Genomic DNA, 25,716 nt, shown 5'->3' on the forward strand with positions numbered 1-25,716 from the left:
CAGTGAGTACAGTATTCCACTACGATCCAGGAGGTGATCTGATTCCTGACTGATGGCTAGTGCTCTCAGAATTCGGTACGAGGAGAGACCGTTCTATGACACACACCACAAAGGACAGTCCAATTTGCCCGGTCTACTAAAGCAGATGTTTCCCCGGAGATATCCACCCATTATTTTGTCCCCAATTTCAAAAGCCTTTCTTCCTGAGGAGTTGCTGAATAACCTCCAGGCATGAAGAAGAAGTGATGGAATCGCTTTATGGAAGGTCTCCTCGTAGTTATCTGAGTAGATGGGTAAATGTCGGAAGCTCTCTTATTGCCTCTGTGAGCAGATACAGAATGCCCAGGAATCATTTAGCATGTTGCCCTAACTGAGCTATTAAGGTCATCAAGGGAATTTGCAATGCTCTCCCTGATCATATTGCATGCCAGCACGTTTTTTTTGACCGAGATGAAACTGGCTGAAAGGCTGAAGAGCTGTTCTGCGTCCCTCCGAAAATTTCACAGCTAATTGGTAGAGGTGCCGTGAAAAGTACCTCCTTGCTTTTTTGTGTGACACAACCGTAGTGTTGTCACTCATCAGCACTACAGAGTTCCCTGAAAGGAGCTGATGGAATCATTTGTTTGTGTGACACCATCGTAGTGTTGTCACTCATCAGAGAGGTCTGCTCCCCTGAGCAGGTTGGTGTCTGACCCTCACCACTCGGGTCTCTCTTCCGCTCTAAACCTACCAGCACCAAGGTGTTGGATGGGTCGAGGTGATAAGGCCAATAGGTAGAACTGAGGAGGAGGATCTGTCAATCCTGGGACCGCCTGTCTCACCGCCTGGATAAGGTCCAGGAAGTGGGGAGCATCTCTCGAGTAAGACACTGCTCTCGATTGAATGCCAAAAGTCTGTTTCCTTGGCTTAAGTGGAGAGCCAAGAAAAAGGGAGGGTATGAGAAGATGTCACCTTGTGCCCTTCCTTATCCTCAAGTTCTTTAAGGAAGTCAGTGCCTTTCCCATATCTGCCCGAGAGATTGGCCTATGAAGGAAAAGCTACCTTCCCTTACAAAGGAACCAGCTGTTCCTCTCGTAACCACTGCAAAGAGAGCATTGGTGAGATAAGAGCTGATAAGGGGCGCTTATGCGGGCACGCTCCTCAGCTTGCACAGGTAAGGTGTAAGTCCACCTGTGGACACCTGACTCCCTGCGAGCTTGCAAGACAGAGCTCGCCTTTATTCAAGACAATCCTTCTTGCGTGTGTGAGTCTTAACAGGAAGATTCACACAAGCATGCACTATGAGCACCAGAAGTGAGTCGCACTCCTTTGTCAGGCCGACAAGCTCACCCACCCACCTCGCTAGGAGGTAAGGTGCGCCCTGCTGTGCAAGACTCAGCCGCTATATTCCGGATAGCGAGCTACCTTGCAAAGGAACCTGACATTGTCAAATGTAGGATCAGAGGATGTTGAGAGAGCGTGAACAAAACCATGTATCCTTCTTTGAGTACGGAAACCAATCAAGGTTAGGTCCTGTGAAGCATTCACCTCTGCCATTAAAATAACGGGCTACCTAAATCGCAAGCAGGCCTCCATCAAGCAAAGAAGCTCGGCCACCCACCTCATTAGTGTTTGGTGAATGGGTGCGCAATGCTGCGCAAGAATCCCTCGCGAGACTCGGGTCTGTGCTCACGCCCCAAGTAGAATGAACCAGAGTACTCTCGTACGACCTGCCTCCCACAGAAGCCTGGTGAGTAAAGTTATGCGGTCCTACAGGAAGAAGCATTCACTCACAAAAGGTTATTAAAGATGTGGGAAATGGGTTGTACCAACGGTTATATACCTTTTCGTCCAACATCTCTTTGTCCACTCCCTTTGGTCCAACATCTCTTTGTCCGATGATTTTTTAGTCCAACTTCTTTTCGTCCATGTGTTTTTTGGTCCATCGTCTTTTAGTACAACATCCATGATTTTTTTCGTTAGTCCATTCATTCAATATCTGAACGTAAAACTCGGTAGTTTTGTCTTTAGGTAATCCAATGATTCCTCGGTAGATTGATTGCTGTTAAGAGCCATTTCCTAAAATAGAAGTGATTCTTCGGTAGTTCGGTTGTTGCTAAGAGAAATTTTTGTTGGAAAATTTAGTAAACTTGTTTCTTGTCCTTGAATTCGAAAGGAAGCATCAACACAATGGCAAGATTTCTAACGTCTTCAAAAGGAAAAAAGAAAGTAATTGACGAGAACAATTACCTTTTTGATTTTCACTCTCACAATCGAAAATTGGATAAAGATTATTGGTGGTGTGAATTTAGAAAATCCTGCTCAGTGCGGATTCATTCCATAATACAAGAAGATACTTCAAAAATTGTGTATGTGTCAGGCGAGCACAAACATCCAGCAGAAACAGCGTTGGTAAGAGCAAGAAATGCTGTAGCTGAATTGAAGGAAGAGGCAGTTCAAAGCATTTCAAACAGTGTGCGTAACATTATCTCAGAAATTGTAATTAGTCTTGATGAAAACACCCGTGCTCTGCTTCCTTCCATCCCAGTGCTTTCAAGAACACTCCATAAGCTCAGGAAAATTATCGCCAGGATTCCTACTCTTCCAAGTACCAGACATGGATTTGAAATACCGAAAAGCTTTAGAAATTTTAGTAATGGAGAAAATTTCTTACAATTTGACTCTGTATCACAAGATATAAACAAGATTTTGATATTTGCAACTGACAGTGAACTAAGTGACCTTAAAAAATTTCCTAAATGGTTCTGTGACGGAACTTTTAAAAGTGCGCCTAATCAGTGGACACAGATGATGATGAAATTCCTGGAGAATTTATTAGTTACTTTGATGTCAACTATATGGAAGTAGTGAGAGGTCGTGGTAGAAGGAGAAGAAAGCCTCCGTTATTTCCAATGGCCTCATGGAATGTCAACAGCAGAGTTATCAATAACTTGCCAAGAACAAATAACGCTTTGGAAGGATAACATTCGTCACTGAAGTTTTCTTTAGACGCAACACATCCTAATATTTGGCGGCTGATAAAAAGTTTGGAGAATGAAACTAGCTTAATTCAAACCAAGAAAGATCACATTCATCGAGGGGATACAGTACATAAACAAACAAAAATATAAATAAATTAATCAGCGTATACATTCTTTAATTGCACATTATGGTTCTTATGAAAAAATTTAGTTTTTAAAGGCTGCTGCTCACAACCTACACTCTTTCTAAGCATCTTATTGATTAAAGATTTGTTTTCTACATTTTTATTAGTACCTTCAATATATATATTTTATTCTTGCTTATCAATGTCTGCAAAAAATATTAATTCTATTTTGCATTTTCATAAATAAATGAATTTTTGGGCTCAGGCTATGTCGTCCTGATGGAAGTTCCTTCATAGTAGCTTCCTAGATTATATTTAACTACAGTGATATATCCCAGAGAATTTTACTAAAGGTATCCTGAATTCTAACTCCTGGCACAAATATCCCTTGCTTTTGTCTTTAGGGATATCGCATAAGATCAGAGGACGAATTCTTGACAAGCCACATAGCTATCTACACCCCTAATACCGTTTACGCTTCGAGAGGGGAAAGTGGCAAGAATTGTAGGAGGGCCGTTATTAAGGCAACGCTCCTACTCGTACTGTTGTTGAGCGCCAGCACGACGCCGTGTCCTGGCGCCATCTTGTCATTCTTTCTCAAGTAGTGTTCCTAGCTAGGTGTATTCCTTGTGCCTCTCGCTATTTTGGAGCTTATTTCTGCTATGATGCTTTCCCCAGCCTCATCTGCCACTGGAAAGTTGAGTATTATCTTTAATTTGTATAAATGTAAGCTCTTGCCAGTTTTTATCTTCGATTAAGATCGTAATTAACGTAACAAGAGCTGTTGCCTAGCTGGATGGCGTCTTGGACGCGGTCGTTCTGTTTGCATGTGCATTTAGTTAGCCAGAACGACATTCCCGGTATATATGGCTTTAATAAATTTAGCTATTTAGCAATTTAGCTAGGAAATTTTATATCATGCCGATTGTTTCGGGGTTTTAGCAATTTATTTACCGAGCCCCACGAGTGCTAGGCTTCCTAGCCTAGGCACCTACATTTACTTTCATGCATGATATAGTTTTCCTGGTGTGATAATTTATTGAAGCTTTAGGCAATATTTTATACATATAAGATATTACTGAATATAAATTTTCCTCTTCCAAGATAGTATACAAAATAGTTTTGGTGACCGATTCTCACAGCGCCTAGGCTACTAGCCTAGGGGCTTTAGTATACTTTCATATATGTCCCCTATTGCCCTTGTATCGTCTTTTAAGTGGAGACTGAGACCTCCTATTCCTTTTAAGTCGATACTAATCTCCTTGGGAGATTCAAGAGCAATCCCTTTCCCTCTGAGTTAGCCTAGGCTAACCCTAGTCAGCTTTACCGCGAATTTTATTCGGGTAAATCTAGGTTCGGGTGTTTCTGTTCCTTTGCTCAACCGTAGATGTCAGTTTTGAGTTTAGGACAGAACATCAGAGTATTCGTCTGTGGTCGGTGGCCGTCTGGCTTGGTGAATTGAATTCCTAAGTCAGGTTAGGCTACCGATGCAGGAGGCTAGACCTCCCTAGGCCTCACCTGAAGGCATTATATGATATAATGCCTACTCCCTGTGGCCTAGCAGACAGTCCTGTGCCGGCAGATCCTAAGCTGAAGAATTGAATTCTTCCCTTGCTTAGGGTCTCCGACACTAGACTCTGTTCCTAACACCTGAGACAGCAGCCAGGGTGCTGCCATCTCATACTATTAGGCTAACCCCAGACTAGGGAATTGAATTCCCTGGCCTCTTGGGGTTGTCTTTATGTTGGAACAGAGTCTTTTTAGGCGAGGTAGAACCTGCCGGCTACTACCTAACCTAAAGGACCCTTACCCCTCCCCTTGCTGTCCTTTAGTGTTGGCCTAGCCTTCACACATCTTGGCCATCATTCTACAATCGGCCCTAGTGCAGGTAGATTGTGGTATTGGCTCGGGTTCTCTGTCAGTTGCTGGCAGAGATTCCCCAACCTATCGAGTGTTCTTCAGTCCTCTCTTGGACTGGCTTCCATAGCCCTACCGGCTGGTACCGGTGGGGTTGTGGCTGGATGGAAGCCAGAATGTAATTCCCCCTTTCATATAAACATTCATTCTGCATGGCGGTCTGCAAGGCTGAGCCTTTGCTTCCCCCTCCCATCCATGCTTTCTCTCTCTCTTACCAAGTACCCTGGGCCCAGCTGCCGGCGACCTAGAGCCTCTGGCAGCCGGCAGGACTGTAGTCCGCCGACAGATTGCACTGCCGCCGATTGTTATGGGTTGCCGATGGCCAGCGACCCAATGACAGCCGGCACACACCGGCCGGCAACTATGTTGACTGCCGACAGCCGGTCGAACATTTGTCTGATGACATTTCATTCACCGCTGGCTGCCGGTGGGACCGCCGAATGTTGGCGACCCACCGGCTGCTGGCGGCATGCAACGGCCGGCGGCATGCAACGGCCGGCGGCATGCAACTGCCGGCGGCATGCAACTGCCGGCGGCATGCAACTGCCGGCGGCATGCAACTGCCGGCGGCATGCAACTGCCGGCGGCATGCAACTGCCGGCGGTCTGCCGCCCCACTAACTCTTGAAGGCAGTATACCTTCAAAAAACCCAGGAACTACCAGCGTATGCCGGTAGGTACTACAGTATTGGCCGTGGAGTGGTCAGCAATGATTGCGATATTGATTATTCCGCAATAAATAAGCCACTGTACGGTCTGTGCGGTAGCCCATACATTTCCAACCTACAAGGTGCTTCATGGGCAGCCTATTGTGAGACCACTAGATAAAGAGAGCGATTCTCTCTTTTCATAAAAGTTATCAATGATCACTTTATTCAATCCCCAATATTGAATTCTTGAAGTCGGTGTATGTTACACCTTTATATATCATAAGGATAAAATGTCTTCTATTAATAATTCTATTTTAGAATACCAGAGATTCAATGCTGAGGGAGGTCATAACAATTGGCTGAGCAGGAAGCATATGTAGGTGTCTTTCCTCCTTCTTTTCTAGCTTACCTATCCTAAGCTAAAATATACATACCATTGTATGATGAAATTGTGAGATATTTCACCGAATACTCATCCGCCTTTCCTTTCTTTACAGGAGGACTATCCCGAGTGCGGAAATCACATCTGCAAGGTCCTCAGCAAGAACTGTGGCCATGGTTTATGCAGGACCCACGCTCGCTGCGCGACGACAAAGGGCTCTCTGAAGTATTGGGACCCCCAGGTATGTGACATTTGTTCCAATCTGGCTACTGAGGCTTTTGATGATCAAAAGTCTACTGAGTCAAGGGATGCAGCAAGAGAGAAGCTGCGGAAATGGGTCAGGGGTTTTCAGAAGAATACCACTGGCCCATATCTTCCTAATGAAGAATGAGGGCTTGTCTTTTCACTGGGGCATCTTTGGATGCAGTTATCCCTCAAGCTCAGGATGAGATCCCCCTTGTCCAGATTCCGTTAGAATCTGATGTTTCAGATGCCATGAAGGACATCCAGCTAGAAGACAACATGTCGGTAGTTTCCGAGGGTACGGAACGGAGTCTTCTAGCAGAAGAGCAGGGCCAGGAGTCTGTTTTACCTCCTGAAGGCGATGACGCAGTAGCCGAAGTTATTTCGGTTTCATCGGCTCCGGTGACTGAGCCTATCATATCGACCTCCTCTGCCCCCCAACTGGATACGATTTGCCACATGTTAACTTCTCTCCTGTCTATATTTCAGGACATGAACAAGGAGTCATCTGAGAAGGAAGCTACGCTTTGTTCGGAGATGCACCAACTCGTGACTTCCTGTTTAGCCCACAAGAAGCTAAACGTTAAGGAACTTCCCCCTTTCTCGGACGTCAACCCTTGGAGGTATGCTGAACACATGCCTATGTCAGGAGGGAAGATCTTCCTCTCCGACAAGCTGGGTACGGTCCCAGTGGAAGATATAGAGTTCTGGCCCATTAAAGGGGCCTATCCTGACTGTTACGTCCACTTAAGGACGGAACCTCCCTCGATAGAGGAAACAGAGCCGAAAGAGGTCATCATACTGGACCTCCCCAAGGATCAAGCCCTGTTCACTAAGACCTTGAAAGAGAGGGCCTTTACTAGTTCCAAGGTGCCGGCTCTCAGCAAGAAGCACCCATCATTCATTGCTGCTTCTTCCCGTGCCTTCCCCTTTATGGAAAAAGGGTTCAAGGCAGCCTTAAAGGTAGTCGAGGAAGGGAGCCCTAACAGGTAGCGACACAGTCGCCTGCTTTTACTTCAGCCTTTGAAAGGCAATCCACAACCTTTCGGCCGAAGTCTCGGGGTTCCTTTCGTGGATCCCCCAGACGCCCCTCTAGAGGCAGGGGCAACAAATGTGGACGTGGCCAAGGAGGCAAGTCCTCGAACCAGCACTCAAAATGAGATGATTCTGGTAGGAGGGAGACTTCCCCTTTTCTGGGATCGCTGGACCTTCGATCCATGGGCCCACAGCCTAATCAAGAACGGACTGGGGCGGAGTTGGAACACAACTCCACCAACCTTCCCTCAATTCTTCCAACACTCAACCCCCATTCCGGAAGAATATGTCCAAGAACTCTTAGACAGGAGAGGGGTAAGGAGGGCCAAGTCCATCAAATTCCAAGGAAGGCTGTTTTGTGTTCCGAAGAAGGATTCAGAAAAGCTCAGAGTCATTCTGGACTTGTCACCACTCAACAAGTTCATAGTGAACCACAAGTTTGGAATGCTTACTCTTCAACACATAAGGACCCTACTTCCCAAACAGGCATACAGAGTCTCCATGGACATGGCGGACGCATATTGGCATGTTCCGATCAGTCGACAAGTTTCCTCCTACCTAGGATTCAAGCTGCAAAAGAGACAATACGTCTTCAGAGCCATGCCCTTAGAACTAAACATAGCCCCAAGGGTATTCACAAAGCTTGCGAATGCAGTCATTTGTCAACTACGCCTAAAGGGAGTTCAGGTGATTGCCTACCTGGACGACTGGCTGGTATGGGCAGCATTCAAAGAAGAATGCACGCAAGCCTCCAAGGAAGTGATCCAGTTCCTGGAACATCTAGGATTCAAGATCAACTTGGAAAAGTCTCGACTATCTCCAGCTCAAAAGTTCCAATGGCTGGGTGTTAACTGGAACTTGAAGTCACACTGCCTCTCCATTCCATTAAAGAAGAGGGGAGAGATAGCGGGATCTGTCAATAGACTTCTTCAATCCGACAGGATATCAAGAAGGCAACAAGAGAAAGTGTTGGGGTCTCTCCAGTTTGCCTCAGTGACAGACCCAGTGCTGAGAGCACAATTAAAAGATGCATCAGGAGTCTGGAGAAAATACGCATCAAACGCTCGAAGAGATCTGACAAGACCAGTCCCAACTCATCTGCGATCACTCCTCAAGCCATGGTCGGAGGCAAAGTACCTAAAGAAAAAGGTACCTCTACAACCGCCTCCACCCTCAGTCACCGTTCACACGGATGCCTCAAAGGAAGTGTGGGGAGGCCACTCTCACCATCGGAAAGTCCAAGGACCTGGTCCTCCCTCTTCAACATTCTAGAAGCCATGGCAGTTTTTCTCTTACTAAAAAAACTGAAACTTCGAAGCTCAATCCACATCCGACTGGTACCAGACAGCGAAACAGTAATGAGATGCCTGAATCAACAAGGCTCGAGATTGCCTCAAATCAACCAAATGATGTCGGCCATCTTCCGCCTAGAGGAAAAGAAGAGATTGCACTATCAGCAGTTCACCTCCAAGGATTCCGCAATGTGACGGCGGATGCTCTATCCAGGCTCACCCCGATAGATCCCAAATGGTCCCTAGACGCAAGATTATTCTCCTTCATCTCACGCAGTCCCAGGACTGCAGATAGACCTCTTCGCAACGAGCGACAACAAGAAGCTACCCCGGTACGTAGCCCCATACGAGGATCCTCTAGCGGAAGCAACAGATGCGATGTCCATAGACTGGAACAGATGGTCCAGGATTTACCTGTTCCCTCCAACCAACCTCCTGCTGAAGGTCCTCAACAAGCTGATATCCTTCCAGGGAACAGCAGTGATAGTGGCTCACAAGTGGCCCAACAGCATCTGGTTCCCCCTGATAACAGAACTAAGACTGAAGCTGATCCCGTTGCCGAATCCAGTTCTGACTCAGCAAGTGCAGAAGTCGACTGTTTCCGCTTCATCACAGAAAACCCAGAACCTTCATCTCATGATTTTCTCACCTTAGCAGTCAAGAAAAGGTTCGGGATTTCAAAAGACAGTATCAACTTTTTAGAAGAATACAAGTTGAAATCAACTAGAAGACAGTACGAGTCTTCCTGGAAGAAATGGGTCTCCTTTGTCAAGGCAAAGAAACCACAAGAGATATCAACAGATTTCTGTTTATCTTTCTTTATTCATCTCCATGAACAGGGTTTAGCAGCCAACACGATCTCTACGTGTAAATCGGCCCTGACTAGACCCTTACTGTATGCCTTCCAGGTGGACTTTTCCAATGAAATCTTCAATAAGATACCTAAGGCCTGCGCTAGACTTCATCCCGCAGCACCTCCAAGGCCCATTTCTTGGTCCTTGGATAAGGTTCTTCATCTAGCATCTACCTTGAACAATGAAGATTGCTCTCTAAAAGACTTCACTCAAAAAGTGATATTCTTATTTGCACTAGCCTCAGGAGCCAGAGTTAAGGAAATAATGGCCCTTTCGAGGGACGATGGCCACATTCAGTTCACAGACTGCGGAGAACTGAACCTATTTCCCGACCCAGCGTTTCTCGCCAAGAATGAGCTGCCCACCAAAAGGTGGGGTCCCTAGAGAATCTGCCTTCTGAAGGAAAAAGCATCTCTATGTCCAGTAGAATGCCTAAGGGTCTATCTTCGTAGAACTTCAGACTTTAAGGGAGGACAGCTTTTCAGGGGAGAAACCTCAGGTTCAACATTGTCTTTGAGACAACTAAGGGCGAAGATCACCTATTTTATTCGCAGAGCAGATCCAGACAGCACACCCGCAGGTCATGATCTGAGAAAAGGTGCTTCGTCTCTGAACTTCTTCCAGAACATGAGTTTTGAAAGTTTTCGCTCCTATACTGGATGGAAGTCATCCACAGTCTTCTTCAAGCACTACGCGAAACAAGTGCAGGAGACAAAGTATTTTGTGGTGGCAGCAGGTAGTGTACTAAAACCTGCCGCTTGAATTTTGCAAAGAACAGTGCACTAATTGGGACTTTTTAGTGATGGGTGTACATGATTTACTCCTACGGTGTATCATGTTTAGCAAAGTGTCTAAGTAATGACACTATAGACTGTTCTAAGTACAAAGGTGACAAAAGCATAAAAGACTTACACGTGTGCCATGCGTATTCTACGCGTTTCCTTTAAACAGTAATGACAGAAACAATAGTGAAATACTACTATATTTCCTTTAGAGTGGCTTTGTGTTTCCTTTTCAGATGAAACTTTATTTCTGTTTTTACCATTTTTCTTATGCTTTTACACAATATTTTCAAAGAAATCTCTCTTTAATTGTATATATATGCAACTAACGATTTCGACATACTGTTTATTAATAAACATATTTAGGAATTTTGCGTCTCATTTCGCCCTAAAAATCCTAAAAATACAAATAAAGGTGTCAGAGCAAATTATTATCCTCTTATTCTGAAAATATCTTCTGAATAAATACTATTTTTTTTCTAAGCAAACAAACATCACAATTATATATTATTGCATTAAGTTCAGTCCCTAGTAATGACTGACTGTGAACCTGATTGCTTTACTGACTGTACAAATTTCCTACATGAATGAAAACCTGTCTACCTTGTTTACAACACACAAGCAGACCAAGGGAGGTGTCCGTAATCAACACATACTTTTACATGTATATGATGAGACCAATATATAACTTGTTTGCTAGATTGTTCCTTGAATTTACAATCCTCGGGTTTCATCCCAGAGTCTCCCATGACTCTTCCCTGAAGGGGGCAGGAAGCCCTGACATAGTCCATGCTCAGTTGAAAGGTGTATGATGGTAACACCATGTGTCTCTAGGTCTTGAAGACCAAGGAAAATTTATCTCGCGGTTATTGGCACTATTGAAAATCCACAGATACATTAATGCTCTGGTAAACTTCCATAAGGACAACATGGCCTGAGCCCAAAAAACAGATTTTAAGCGAAGCGAAAAATCTATTTTTGGGTGAGGTAGCCATGTCGTCCTGATGGACCCACCCTCCTCTTACAAAGGATGAATAAATCCTTCCCATATGTACTGTATCTGTAGCACCTCACTAACACTACAAAGAATGACAAGATGGCGCCAGGACACGGTATCGTGCTGGCGCTCAACAACAGTACGAGTAGGAGCGTTGCCTCAATAACGGCCCTCCTGCAATTCTTGCCACTTTCCCCTCTCGAAGCGTAAACGGTATTAGGGGTGTAGATAGCTATGTGGCGTGTCAAGAATACGTCCTCTGATCTTATGCGATATCCCTAAAGACAAAAGCAAGGGATATTCATGCCAGGAGTTAGAATTCTGGGTACCTTTAGTAAAATTCTCTGGGATATATCACTGTAGTTAAATATAACCTAGGAAGCTACTATGAAGGAACTTCCATCAGGACGACATGGCTACCTCACCCAAAAATAGATTTTCCGTTTTTTGCCTTCTATATTTTGCTTTTTCTGGTTGTACCTATAATTATCTAAAAGTCTACAATTAACATAATTTTTTTCCTTACATATTTTACTTTTTCTGGCTGTATTTTTAATTATTGTATAAAAACGCATGGAAAAATTTCTACTTGCAAATATACTCGGGGATACATAATCTAATATATGCAGTATATATACCTTTATATTTACATCTAACTGCTATAAAAATCTAATATGAAATCTAACATTTTGTCCAGACAAAATTGGTCAAAATCACGCTGGAACAAAAAAATAATCGGACAAAAAGACGTTGGACCAAAAGATCATTGGATAAAAAGACGTTGGACCACAAAATCATTGAACAAAAAGACGTTGGACGAAAAGGATTGGACAAAAAGACTTTGGACGAAAAGGATTGGACAAACTGACTGTACACGGTACCAACTTATCCGCAAAAAAAAAAAATTCACCTATTTATCTGAAAATGGGATGGGCTTTGGACTACCTGGTCATCCAATTACCCAGTAGGGTAGCCAGCACTTCCCAGGGTTTGTGACTGTTACTTAGCAACCACCCCCCCCCCCCGGGTTGACAAGTTCCACAGAGCAACAAGAAATCTGAACTCTGAAGCGAAAGGTCAATTCTTATCGGTTACTTCCGAGTTGCTGGAGATTGTCAAGCAAGTAAACATCTCAAGTTGACTGAGGTCAAGATGTGCAACCAGTTGTGCACAACAGCTATGTAGTAAGGGGGGGGGCGAATCCTGTCTTCAATCCAGTGAAAATTGGTTTTGTAAGTATTCTTATAGCTCGGTAATACCAGGCTAGCCAGTACTCCTTAGCAATCGTTATTGGAAAAGAGACCGGTCACTAACGACTGATTACATGCAACTTCTTCCAAAAGGCAAGATCGAGACGCATCTTCAATCTGCTGTTGGACAGGTAATGTATGCCTAAGACCATCTACGAACCAGTAACACTGACTGGAGTGGTTGGAAGAACATACGGGCACAGCCTGAATGATGTGTCATGTCCAGAATATGGTTGAACATTGATCAATGTTCGCAGTCGAGGCCTCCTTCCTATAAACGACAAAAACATTTGTATTTTTTTATTTCCGACTGGCTAAACTGGCATACTTCCCGTAAGGATTATAACCATATAAACTAATGATTTATTGGAATGAAGTTCTAATTGTATGATGGTACATAGTCTTTGTCGGTCAAAAAGATCGCTTGCCTCCAAGTAAGTAATCGAAAACAAGCTTTAGCCCGCTTTCGGGAAAAGTGTATGTGCGATAGTCTCACAAGTATGTTGTGTGAGTGCTCTGAAGAGCTCTCCATTCAGTGGGGAAACATGCCCGATAAACTAACCCTGAAGGATTACGTTACACGAAACTCAGCATCCATTAAGACTCGTTGTGGCCAGGGGCATAATGATGGCATGCGGCGCCCACAAGAGATCGACAGTAAACCATATGTGTGGCTATAACCGTGAGGTTTTGTCTTGATGAGCATGCATGCACAACTAAAGGAGTTTGTTTCAGCCTTTATGGGGGTGTTAGAGAATGCCTGCAGTTGTGTAAACCTCCTCAGGAAAGGGAGTTTCCCATGAAGAAGCGTAGTCTCGCATGGAAGGGTTTGTTAACTAAGAATGCCAGGAACATAAACACTAGGCAGGTTTGTCCAGGCTTGCAGGCAAATGCTGGCAAATGCCAGTAAGCGTCAGCGAAAGCTAGCAAGTGCCCGTCAATGATAGAACTCCGGCGAATACTATAGAATGCTAGCGAGTATCAGCAAGCGTCCGCGAATGCTAGCAAGTATCAGCGAGTGCCTGCAAATGCCAGCGAGCATCAGTGAGTGCTAGCGAGTATTAGCAAACACTAGCGAGCATCAGCGAGCACTGCCAAATATTAGCGACCACTGACGAGCGTTACTGAACGCTTCCAGGCGTTGGCAAACACTGGCCAGCGTTAGCAAGCGCTGGCAAGGGGACAATTGACTCTCACCTGTAAGGATGGATACAGGTAATGTGAGAAAGTGCACACTAACGAAATAGCACGAACTTGTGGCAACAGTAACCTGAAGCTCTCTGCACTTTTGAAGTAGCGCAAACTTGAGTGCTGCGAGTAAGGTCTAGGAAACTTTCAATGTGTGCTAAAACAAGCAACCTGGGCTGCAGAACTCATGCTCATCCTACGCCCACAGGGGGTTGGTGAGTAGCCTTATGTCATCCCCTCAGAAGGGAACAAAAAAAGGTTGTGCTGGACTTGAAGACCAGAAGTTTCTCTCTTGTAAGAGATTGAAACCATGAGGCGCGAGTCATGAAAGGCTTGACCTCACAAAGTTCAATGAGCTTGGTTGTGCTTCAAGAAGCATGAACAACTATAACCTACGAGTAGTTTCTCCCTCATAAGAGGTGGAAACCATGAGGCACAGGTCCCGAAGTACCTGTCCTCACTAAGCTCTAAGAGCTTTGTTGTACCTAAAGGCACGATGTCGGCAATAAGCCTGAAGTTAAAGCCTACAAGACTCGTCGATGGGAGAGGTGGTGTCCGTAAGTGATCAGCAGTCATCACCATCTGCGACAAAGACACCAAAGCGAAGTTCTAAACGAGACTCCTTTTGTAACCTGAGGGTACGGCGGTGATAAGCAGAAACTGCAAGAAGTCCCCTAACTCCTTCGTCATCAAGATCATAAGGGTCTTGCTCCTAAGAGCAGGAGCGGAGCTTGGATGAATCCAATTCCTGCTGGAGGAATCCCCAGAGGAGGAAACCACCCAGGCGAAGGAAGTCTATCCCGCAGATGGAAAAGACGACCAACCCCTGTTGCAGCTGTAAACAATTCTCCCCGCAAGGGGGAAGATTGCTGGACAGTGCCTCATTAAGGGTAACTCTCCCTTGCAAGGAATGTTGCCCAATACCTGGAGGCGGACTTCTAGGTGGCGTTCTCTGCTTCCCGTCACATGGCTGAGCTCAAATTTAAGTGCTGCCTGTGAAACATAGCTGATGCTCATTTCTGGGTTTAGAGGATTGTCTATTCATATCTGTTGTACATGTTATAATTATTATATGATCCTATTTCATTCTTGTGCATTATAGGATCCTATTTCATTTATGTGTATTGTGTCGTCTATACATTATGTGCATTATAGGATCCTATTTCATTTATGTGTATTGCGTCATCTATACATTGGCGCTCATTTGTGAGAATGTAAGCAAACAGTGTTTCAGTTTGGCAGCTCATTTACTCGCTGCGTATATGGTACAGTATTATTGTCTATAGACTTTAGTTAAACTTTATTATCTATTATATGCTAGCAGCAAATGGTTCATTAGCTAGCTGTGAATACTGTGAATTTACTAACTGACCCATATATGCTATTAGGTGTCAGTGTAATTTCATATTGAATTTATTTTGACTGCCGATGCAAATGCCATTTCATTTCTCATCATGCTATCTTTCATTGCAGATATTATCATTGTCATGTGATGCCTTCCAAGTGATAATAAACATTTCATGAACAAAAAGTGAATCTTATTTATGATAATATCAGTGATCTTGCTACATTACAATGCCTGCTGTACAATGCCCCATCGACAATTGCAATTATGTGACCCCCGACCTGTCTGACGCCATTGTTGCTGCCCTACTGACCGCCCATTGCATAAACCACACAGCTGCTGCTCGACCAGGTGCTGCAGCGCAACATGCACAAGTGGAAAAGGTTAAGAGGCCTACCATCACTGCCGCAGGAACCACTGAGGAATGGTCATATTTTTTAATAAGGTGGGATGAATATGTAAATGCCACAGCCATTAACGGGCAAGAAGCTGTTGTTCAGCTGCTAGAGTGTTGTGAAGATCAATTGCGTAAAGATGTAACTAGAGTTGCTGGAGGCAGCCTCCTCGCAAAACCTATTGCCGAAGTCATTGCTGCCATTCGAGCCCTAGCCGTACGTGAAGAAAATGTAATGGTGGCACGGGTCACACTCCATAATATGAGGCAAGACAGAGACGAACCCATCCGAGCATTTGGAGCCAGATTAAGGGGGCAAGCTGGTATATGTAAATTCCTCCTAGATTGCCCTTCCTGCGATAGTGAAGTGAATTATACTGAGCCAATTATTCAGGATATCCTTATCAGAGGCATTGAAGACCAGGAGATACAACTTGACCTGTTGGGTCACACAAATCAAAACATGACACTAGAAGAAGTTTTTAGATTTGTAGAAAGAAAAGAAGCCGGTAAACGCTCAGCGTCTTTATTCACGGAATCCCCAAGCACCGATGCCTCAAGTTCGTACAAAAAATTTAACCGAACCAGGATTGGGAAACATGACTTAAATAAACCTGCTTCTGATGTGAGTTGCTCTTATTGTGGTAAAACAGGGCATGGCAGAAAGGCCCCTGCAAGTCTCAGAAAATCAGAATGCCCTGCATTTGATAAAACATGCCTTTCTTGCAATAAATTACACCATTTTGCTTCAGTTTGCAGGAAGAAATCACCTCAGGCAAGTGGAATACAATCACATGCTGCAATCCAACCTGAAGATAATGCTGTGTTTAATGAACTTTGTTCTGTCACCACATATCATAACAACTCATCCATTACACTTGATCACCATCAGTATGACGCTATGTCAAAATCATGGATTAAAAGGCCCTCTGGGCCCCAACCATTCATTAACCTCAAAATATCCACTTCCTCAGAAGACTATTCCCACTTCGGCTTCAAACTTCACGCCCCACCGAAAGCAGCAGTGGCTCGAGTAATGGCAGACACAGGCTGTCAGAGTTGTCTGGCAGGTATCCATGCTCTGAATAAACTTCACATCAAGCATTCTGATCTGATTCCAGTTAATATCTCCATGAAAGCTGCCAACAGTAAAGGCATAAATATTCTAGGAGCCGTTATTCTTCGCTTTACAGGTACCAACAACAGGGGTAAATTGGTTGAAACCAGACAAATCACCTATGTCACCGACAACTCTGACAAGATTTACTTGAGCAAAGAGGGCTGCATCGCCTTAGGTATAATCTCTTCCACCTTCCCCTGCATTGGCGAAGCGACACAGGAAACATCATCGACTAATATTCAGACAGAGGAATGCTCGTGCCCCCAGAGACAACTCCCCCCACCACCACCCCAAAAGTTACCATTCGCTGCAACGGAGGCTAATAGAGAGAAGTTGCAGAAGTTCCTCCTAGAGCACTACGCATCCAGCACTTTTAATACATGTGAACACCAAAAGCTACCCATGATGTCAGGACCCCCGTTAAAATTAATGATTGATCCACATGCTGAACCAGTAGCGGTACATACCCCTATACCCGTTCCCCTTCACTGGCAGGATGAGGTAAAACAAGGACTGGACCAGGATGTGAACCTAGGAGTCCTCGAACAGGTGCCCATAGGCGAGCCTGTCACATGGATGAGCCGTATGGTAGTTTGCGCCAAGAAGAATGGTAAACCACGTCGCACAGTAGATCTGCAAGCCCTCAACCTCCATGCCACTCGCGAAACACACCACACACCATCCCCTTTCCATCAAGCTCGTGCAGTGCCAGCAGGTAAACGTAAAACCGTCTTAGATGCCTGGAATGGATACCACAGCGTACCGCTACGGCCCGAAGACCGTCACCTAACCACATTCATCACACCATGGGGCCGCTACAGGTATTGCACGGCCCCACAAGGATACATAGCTTCTGGTGACGGCTATTCCAGACGATACGACGAACTGGTCGGTCATATCCCGAACAAAACCAAGTGCATCGATGACACGTTGCTCTGGGCAGACAACATAGAGGAGAGTTTCTTCCAGACAGTACAATGGTTAGATATTTGTGGTCATAATGGTATCATTTTAAATCCTGACAAGTTCGTTTTTTCAGCTAACACTGTCCAGTTTGCGGGGTTTGAAATCACACCAGATTGCGTCCGGCCATGTGAGAAATATTTGTCTGCAATACGCGATTTCCCCACACCAAAAAACATAACCGACGTGCGCTCCTGGTTTGGCCTCATCAATCAAGTCTCTTATGCCTTCTCTATGACCAAACGCATGACCCCGTTTCGTAACTTTTTGCGCCCTGGCAACCCTTTCTGTTGGGACAGACACATGGACACCCTTTTTGAGGAATCTAAAGATCACATAATCGACGAAATCAAGAGGGGCGTTCAGATCTACGATAAAGAAAAATCAACATGCCTTGCTACCGACTGGTCCAAATCAGGCATTGGGTTCTGGCTCACCCAAAAACACTGCCTGTGCACACCAACCCGGCCATTTTGCTGCAAATCGGGCTGGAAAACCACCTTAATTGGGAGTAGATTCACACACCCAGCAGAGTCTCGTTATGCACCCATTGAAGGAGAGGCCTTGGCTGTAGTGGAAGCCCTTAACAAAACCAGATTCTTCGTCCTTGGATGCCCTAGCTTGTTCATCGCAGTGGACCACAAGCCCCTACTTAAAATCTTTGGTGATCGATCTTTTGAAGACATCTCCAACGCTCGCCTTCGAAACTTAAAAGAAAAGACACTACGATACCGCTTCGAAATGGTCCATGTTCCTGGCACAAAACACAAAGCAGCCGACACGCTCTCACGACATCCCACAGGCAATGGTCCTCCAATGAAACTACGTTTGCAGGACGACATCGCATCCATGCACTCCTGCAGTGATGAAATAAAGGATGATATCGACTCTGCCCTGCAGTGTGCACACGTTACATCCCTGCAAACCCTTGGCTCAGTGACGTGGGACAAAGTTCAAACTGCAACTAACAGCTGCCCGGACTTTCAACATCTGATCTCACTGATTGAAAATGGCATCCCCGAGGCTAAGAATGACGTACCACCGCATCTCCACGAATACCATAAGTTCCGCCACGAATTGTATACTGTAGACGGTGTAGTCATCTACAAAGACAGAATTGTGATCCCCCCCACCCTTCGTAAACAAGTACTCCAAGCCCTTCATGCGGCTCACCAGGGAATCACCTCGATGACAGCACGAGCAGATTCGTCTGTATTTTGGCCCGGCATCTCTAAAGATCTCCAAGACACACGTATGAACTGTTATCACTGTAACCGCATTGCACCTTCCCAACCCGCCCTTCCCCCACATCCACAAAACCCTCCTGCCTATCCATTTCAGCATATTTGTGCCGATTTTTTCCACTACAAAGGACAACAGTACCTCGTTGTAGTGGACAGGTATTCAAATTGGCCTGTCATCGAACGCGCAGCAGATGGTGCCACTGGGCTTATCAACAGTCTACGGAGGATATTCGCAACATATGGAATCGCTGATGAGCTTTCTTCTGATGGTGGCCCAGAGTTCTCTGCAAAAATCACTCAAGATTTCCTTCAGGCTTGGGGGGTCGACCATCGTCTTTCCTCAACCTATTTTCCCCATTCTAATTGTAGGGCAGAGGTTGGCGTTAAAATAGCGAAAAGACTCCTCACCGACAACACTGGGCCCACAGGAGACCTGAACATCGACGCCTTTCAGCGCGCCGTCCTTCAATACCGGAATACCCCTGACAAAGAAACCAAAGTTTCTCCAGCTATGTGTATCTTCGGAAGGCCCATTAAGGATTTCATCCCCATCTTGCCAGGAAAATACAACCCCCATCCCACTTGGAGAAGCACCCTCGCACAACGCGAGGAAGCACTCCGGAATCGCCATATGAGAATGGCCGAGTACTGGACCGAGCACACTAAGCGGCCCCCGCCATTGAGAGTTGGCGACAACGTCCGCATCCAAAACCAGACAGGCCCGAACCCATTAAAATGGGACAAAACAGGCGTTGTGTCCGAAGTGCGTCAATTTGATCAGTACATTGTCAGGGTCGATGGCTCTGGAAGGGCTACTCTTCGCAACAGACAATTTCTGAGGAAATACATCCCTGCTATTCCAAGACGACCACGATTAACCATTGGATACCCAATTCCCCAGCACGAGAAATCACGTCAACGCCCATCATCGCCACCAGAACCTGATACAGAACCGCACTCTACTGATCGACTGGAAGTGCCACACCCTGCGCCTACATCTCCCACAGATGCCACACCACCCCCATCACCACGTCCTCAATCTCCCATAACACCTGTTCACCACCCACAGGCACCTGACGCAGCACTACATGATGCACACCCTGATGCCTCTCCTAATAATTTCTTTCAAGCTCCCCCAAGTGCCCTTCCGGATCGTCCTCAGAGGCTGCGCAAGAAGCCTGCCTACTTGACTGACTATGATTGTAATACGTATTGATTCGTTTTTGCAGACCAATACTTTTCCACCCTTTATTTATCTTTATGATATTATATTTTTCATTCAGCTATGCTCCATAGCCACATAGCTAATATGCTTTTATAAAGTAGTTTTCATATATTGCTCCAACATGTTCAGTTTTGTTTTTGAGTTTTCTTATTAGTACCCCAAAAAAAACTTGGGAGGAGATAGAGGATTGTCTATTCATATCTGTTGTACATGTTATAATTATTATATGATCCTATTTCATTCTTGTGCATTATAGGATCCTATTTCATTTATGTGTATTGTGTCGTCTATACATTATGTGCATTATAGGATCCTATTTCATTTATGTGTATTGCGTCATCTATACATTGGCGCTCATTTGTGAGAATGTAAGCAAACAGTGTTTCAGTTTGGCAGCTCATTTACTCGCTGCGTATATGGTACAGTATTATTGTCTATAGACTTTAGTTAAACTTTATTATCTATTATATGCTAGCAGCAAATGGTTCATTAGCTAGCTGTGAATACTGTGAATTTACTAACTGACCCATATATGCTATTAGGTGTCAGTGTAATTTCATATTGAATTTATTTTGACTGCCGATGCAAATGCCATTTCATTTCTCATCATGCTATCTTTCATTGCAGATATTATCATTGTCATGTGATGCCTTCCAAGTGATAATAAACATTTCATGAACAAAAAGTGAATCTTATTTAGGGTTCACCCCAAAGTGATGTCCCCAACTAGAGAAACCCCAAAGGAACTAGTCTGCTATTACACTTATTCCTAAGCCAAAGCTGCAAAAAATGAAGGTGAGCAAAAGCACAGTGTGCTGCAGTCAACTGTAACATTCGGAACTATTCCTTAGCGGACAGACCCGAAAGCCCTAAAGTAAGGTAGGAGTCCGAAAGAGACTTCCCTTAGAGGTGAGTGCCGTTGCTTCAATATGGGAAACAACTCACTTCACATAAAAGGGAATTCCGAGGTCACGTCTGAAAGAAAAAAAGGAAATTTTAAAACTTTTAGGCCAGTTCCTTTCAATAATAAACCGGTAAAAATGTTTTGACAGGAGAGCAAGACTACGTCTTTGCTCTACCGAGCCAAAATAAAAAGTGATGTTTGTTTGCTGGTGCTTGTGTAAGTGGAGTGGTTGGTCTATCACTGCTAGTTCCTCTTCTAACTAGCAGATGGTAGTTACACCTCTCAAAAGCTTTAACACCTGGTTTCAGCTATCGCCAAAATAATATTCCTGTGTAAAGAGCGTACGGTTTGTATATAGCACCGGAACAGCTAAGTAATCGCGGATAACGAGAGTCAAGTATACCCCTCAGACATGGACATGACTGCAAGGCCAAGTGTACGAATTGAAAGAATAGCAAAAGACTGAAACACCCAGATAAGGGAGCACAGTACAAATGAAGTGAAAATGAAGGTTGTTCTACCTGTCAGGTAGGCCATTTCAACTTTGTCGATGTCATGCTCCTACTATAGGGCGATGGTTTGTATTAATTGTGGGAACAAAAACCAATTTGCAAGGCAGTAAGTATGTGATCACTGCTTGCTGCCAAAGTCAAAAGTGGTAGTCTTAATGACTGACAGGTTAGCGGGTCTTGTACTTCCCATGCCTTTAGTTATACAGTAACCACTTTCTCAAATCCATCACAACCATTCCAGCTTCACAGGACTTATACTCCTATTAAAAGATTATGGTTCATACTCGTGTATGAACTACTTCAACTTCCACCACCTAACCTAACCTAGAATGCAGAGTCATTACTTATGGAAGACTGAAGGGGATCTAGTCATTTCGTAACCGTGCATTTTTGTAGAAGAGCATTGGTTATTTCATAACCGGTTTTTGGTCGTTTTATAACATATAGAGATACAAGATTTTCTTTTATTGGTTTTTCTATTGTTCTTTGTTGTCGGTGGTAATTGATGGTAGTGAAGTAAACTGTGTTGTTGTGAGCAATTGTTGCCATGATATAACTAGTTCTGATCGGTTACAAAATGACCAAACATGTACTGTACGTTTACAGTATATGTCGAGGTTACGATGAGCTATTTTATAACAAACATTATTGACAGCATCAATTTACAGAAGCTGACTACTTTTGTCAACAATAAGGACTTTGATCAGCTCATTATTAAAAATGGTTTGTGTTTGCAAGTTATTACAAACAAAAAGGCATTTTGCTTTTCCAACTAGGGTTGTAGCTTAGCAAGAAATAATAATAATAATAATAAAGGGTCAACTCATAGAAATTAGAGACCTTGAAAAGCAATCACCAATTTTCAACTAGCAAACACTTTTTTAATTAAGGCACGATGTGATAATTAACAACAGTTAGTATAAAAGTTATTATCTTGAGTAAACCTTACTCTGACAATCTTAGTTTTAATCACAAAAACTAGACTTAATTGTTGTGAGGGTTCCTTTTTTCAAATGTGATTTTCAGAATTGTTATACAGTATTGTGTTACAATAAAAGTCACAGATGTTTGTGTTGTGTGTAACAAAATTGTACACCCCAAACAGTGGGCCATCTTATGTGATCTAATAAAAGATGGATTTAAACAAAATGCTATACAATTAAGTGGATCTTTCAGTTTAGTTTTGTTATTATTTTCTTATAAGTGACATAAGCCCTATGTGAATTACACTATTGCATATACTGTATACAGAGGAAATATTTGCATCCCACTGATGAAACAGAGAAATAGTTTGATGAAAATTTACATAAACAGAATAAAACAATAAAAATATCACATATCTCTATGGGTTACGGAACGACCAAACAACCGCTATGAAATGAACAAATTCTCAGATACAAAATCACTACTGTACTGTCGAACTCATCACCCGTTAGTTCTTTTAAGTTACGAAACAACGAAGCATGCAGTACAGTTACGAAACTACTAATATCCGACTGAAGCCCTAATGTTACCTAACCTGACACAGGATTCCTTCTTCCTGATCAGCAAATATCACAGTAACTTTGAGCGGTGCATGAGTAAATATTTCACAGAACTTCTGAAGCATGCATTTATTTCTAAGATAAACAATAATTGCTGCACAGCAGATTTTGCAACGATGAGAAGTTAAACGTACACAGCCCACACAACCGTTGTAAACATTTACTAGTTGATGCTTCAAGTCATCAAAATGTAACATTGTTATCATCACTCGCCATTCAATTTACGAATGTTATTATTAACCATATTAAAACAAAAGGCACCCAAATTCTATTTCTCAATGAGGCTTTTAAATATTTTGTTAAATACTGACTACGATTAGAGAATCTGCAAGGTTTGTAGATTGGCGGACACAGGCTGGGTCAGGCACCAATATGTTTTGTCAAACAGATATCTTAACATAAGATGCCCCCACCCCCACGTAAAATGTGACTACATCAGCTTGTAATTTGACAATGATAATGACATCAGAGTTTGGGTATATATAACATATATATGGTTTTAATCCGCGTCAATATGACCATTTGGAAATATTTACTTATGCAATCTTGTACTTACTAATTGACTGTCCTCCTTCAGGCAACTCGGAGCCTTTGTATATCAGCAGCAAGTTCCTCACGCGTTCATTAAATGTGGACATCAACTAACTTAAACTTTCCCCCATAACCTAACCTAGAAGCCGTGTCCTTACCTACTTACCTAAAAGTGTTAGCCCCCTGCAACCCCCCTATACTGCCCTATTCTAAGTTAGCCATGATAATACATACAGGTGGCCGCTATCATACATACACCCCGGCAAACTCTTCCAAGAAATGCTTTGTTGTTCTGTAAGAAAAAAAAATCTATTGGTTAATATTCCCTAAATAATGGAATCTAACATCAGCGTTCAAAGCAGTAAGTTATGCCACAGCAATTTAGGTTACAGATTCTGAGTATATTTAGGAATAGGCTGAGCCCATCCAGCATACCAGTGTTTCAGTGACATACTTAAGTTCTCCATAAGAAAAGTGTACTTATAATCTCAAGTAAAACAAGTGTTCGTTGGTGGGAGAGAGAACCTTAGTGCCAATGGGGATCCTTAAAGTCACGACCAGAACTTACTTGAATTTATCACCTCTACAAAACTCCCATCATAATCTCTTTTATTATTATTATTGTAACAGATAAAACACTGAAATAAGTTTACTCACAATAATTACGAGATTCTTCGAGAATAAAATTTCCATGACAACAACATTGGTCAGCTGAGTCTCCTCCGATATTCGGGACGGCTCTAAAGGCTGAGTCAACAACAAATTTTGTCATGTCAACAAACATTTGGATCCGATTTGTCTTAACATACGTTTATTTCCTTTATCAATTTTATATTTTATCAATATATTTAAATATTTTAATTGCTATTATACTTTATTTTATTATTTAAATAATCTTTATTGCCAATAAGACCAATCTGTTTTGATAATTGATATATTTACACTAGTAAAATTAATTAATCTTATAAGAAACGTCTCTCGCTGGGAACAAATGAGCTTGCGATCAGTACGAAAACACTTAAAGCTTAATCGTGATGAAAACATAAAAAAAAGGATTAATCAGAAATAAAAGGAAATTATGGGTATGAAATTCACAGCATCAGTATTAAAGTGCCAGCTGCTCCTTCGAGACTAAGTCATGATAAAACATTAAAGTTGTTTATAAAAGTTTTTTTTTTTTTTTTTTCAAGTATTTTCCCATTTGTTGGTTTTGAGACACCAGACCTAATGACGAGTCCAGGAGAGAATTGGTGTAGGCTAATATGTAGTCTACACATTTAATATCTCCTTTTAAACAATTGCAAACTCTACTGTTGAGTGTTTCAACAATTAATGTTAATGAGAGAGAGAGAGAGAGAGAGAGAGAGAGAGAGAGAGAGAGAGAGAGAGAGAGAGAGAGAGAGAGAGAGAGAGAGAGAGAGATGTACTGTACGTTTGAATAGAATAAAAAAGAGTAAAGATACGGAAGCATCACTTCTTAATCTCACCTTAGTCATTCTATTAATGGGAAGAGAACTAATCACAGTCTCTTCTTTCAAAGATATTATTTCCAGAAGATACTGATATTGGAAAAGACTAGGCCTACCATTTGAGTTACAACTAGGGATACAGAAGTTTATAGTTTTAATTTCATGATAATTCTGAAAAAAAAAAACGGATTTTGAGCGAAGCGAAAAATCTATTTTTGGGTGAGATGGCCATGTCGTCCTGATGGAAGTTCCTATAGGGTAGCTTCCTAGGGTATATTACAACTACGGCGATATTCCCAGAGAATTTACCTTAAGGTACCAGAATTCTAACTCCTGGAGCGAATATCCCTCCTGAAAGGGATATCGCGACATATCAGAGGACGTATTCTTGACACGCCACATGGCAATCTGCACCCTGACAGAGACTTCGTCTCGCAGGGGCAATTGGCAAGAAACGAATTCGGGAAAGAAAAAGGGGGAGCCGCTCCCAAGGCTCCTTATCTCCCGTTTCGTAAGCGTGCCTGGCGCCAATCCTGGCGCCATCTGTATTCCTTGTAGCGTACACGAGGTGCTACAGATACTGTATGTAGGGAGGGGTCCTACAGCCCTTTCTTAGAAAGGCAAGAGCGGGTCCATCAGGACGACATGGCCATCTCACCCGAAAATAGATTTTTCGCTTCGCTCAAAATCCGTTTTTTGGGCTCAAGCCATGTCGTCCTGATGGAAGTATACCAGAGCATTACTGTATCTGTGGATTCTCAGAACGTGCCGTACTCCCCGGAAGTAATTTT

General features: G+C 43.4%; 1 pseudogene; it reads right to left on the reverse strand.

Moving 5' to 3' along the window:
- LOC137618685 (zinc finger protein 83 pseudogene) overlaps nucleotides 1–24,198 on the reverse strand; it is a 49,512-nt pseudogene extending 25,314 nt beyond the window's left edge.
- Nucleotides 24,199–25,716: the final 1,518 nt, after the last annotated feature.

Source organism: Palaemon carinicauda, chromosome 25 (assembly GCF_036898095.1).
Source record: "Palaemon carinicauda isolate YSFRI2023 chromosome 25, ASM3689809v2, whole genome shotgun sequence".
Classification (NCBI taxonomy): Eukaryota; Metazoa; Arthropoda; class Malacostraca; order Decapoda; family Palaemonidae; genus Palaemon; species Palaemon carinicauda.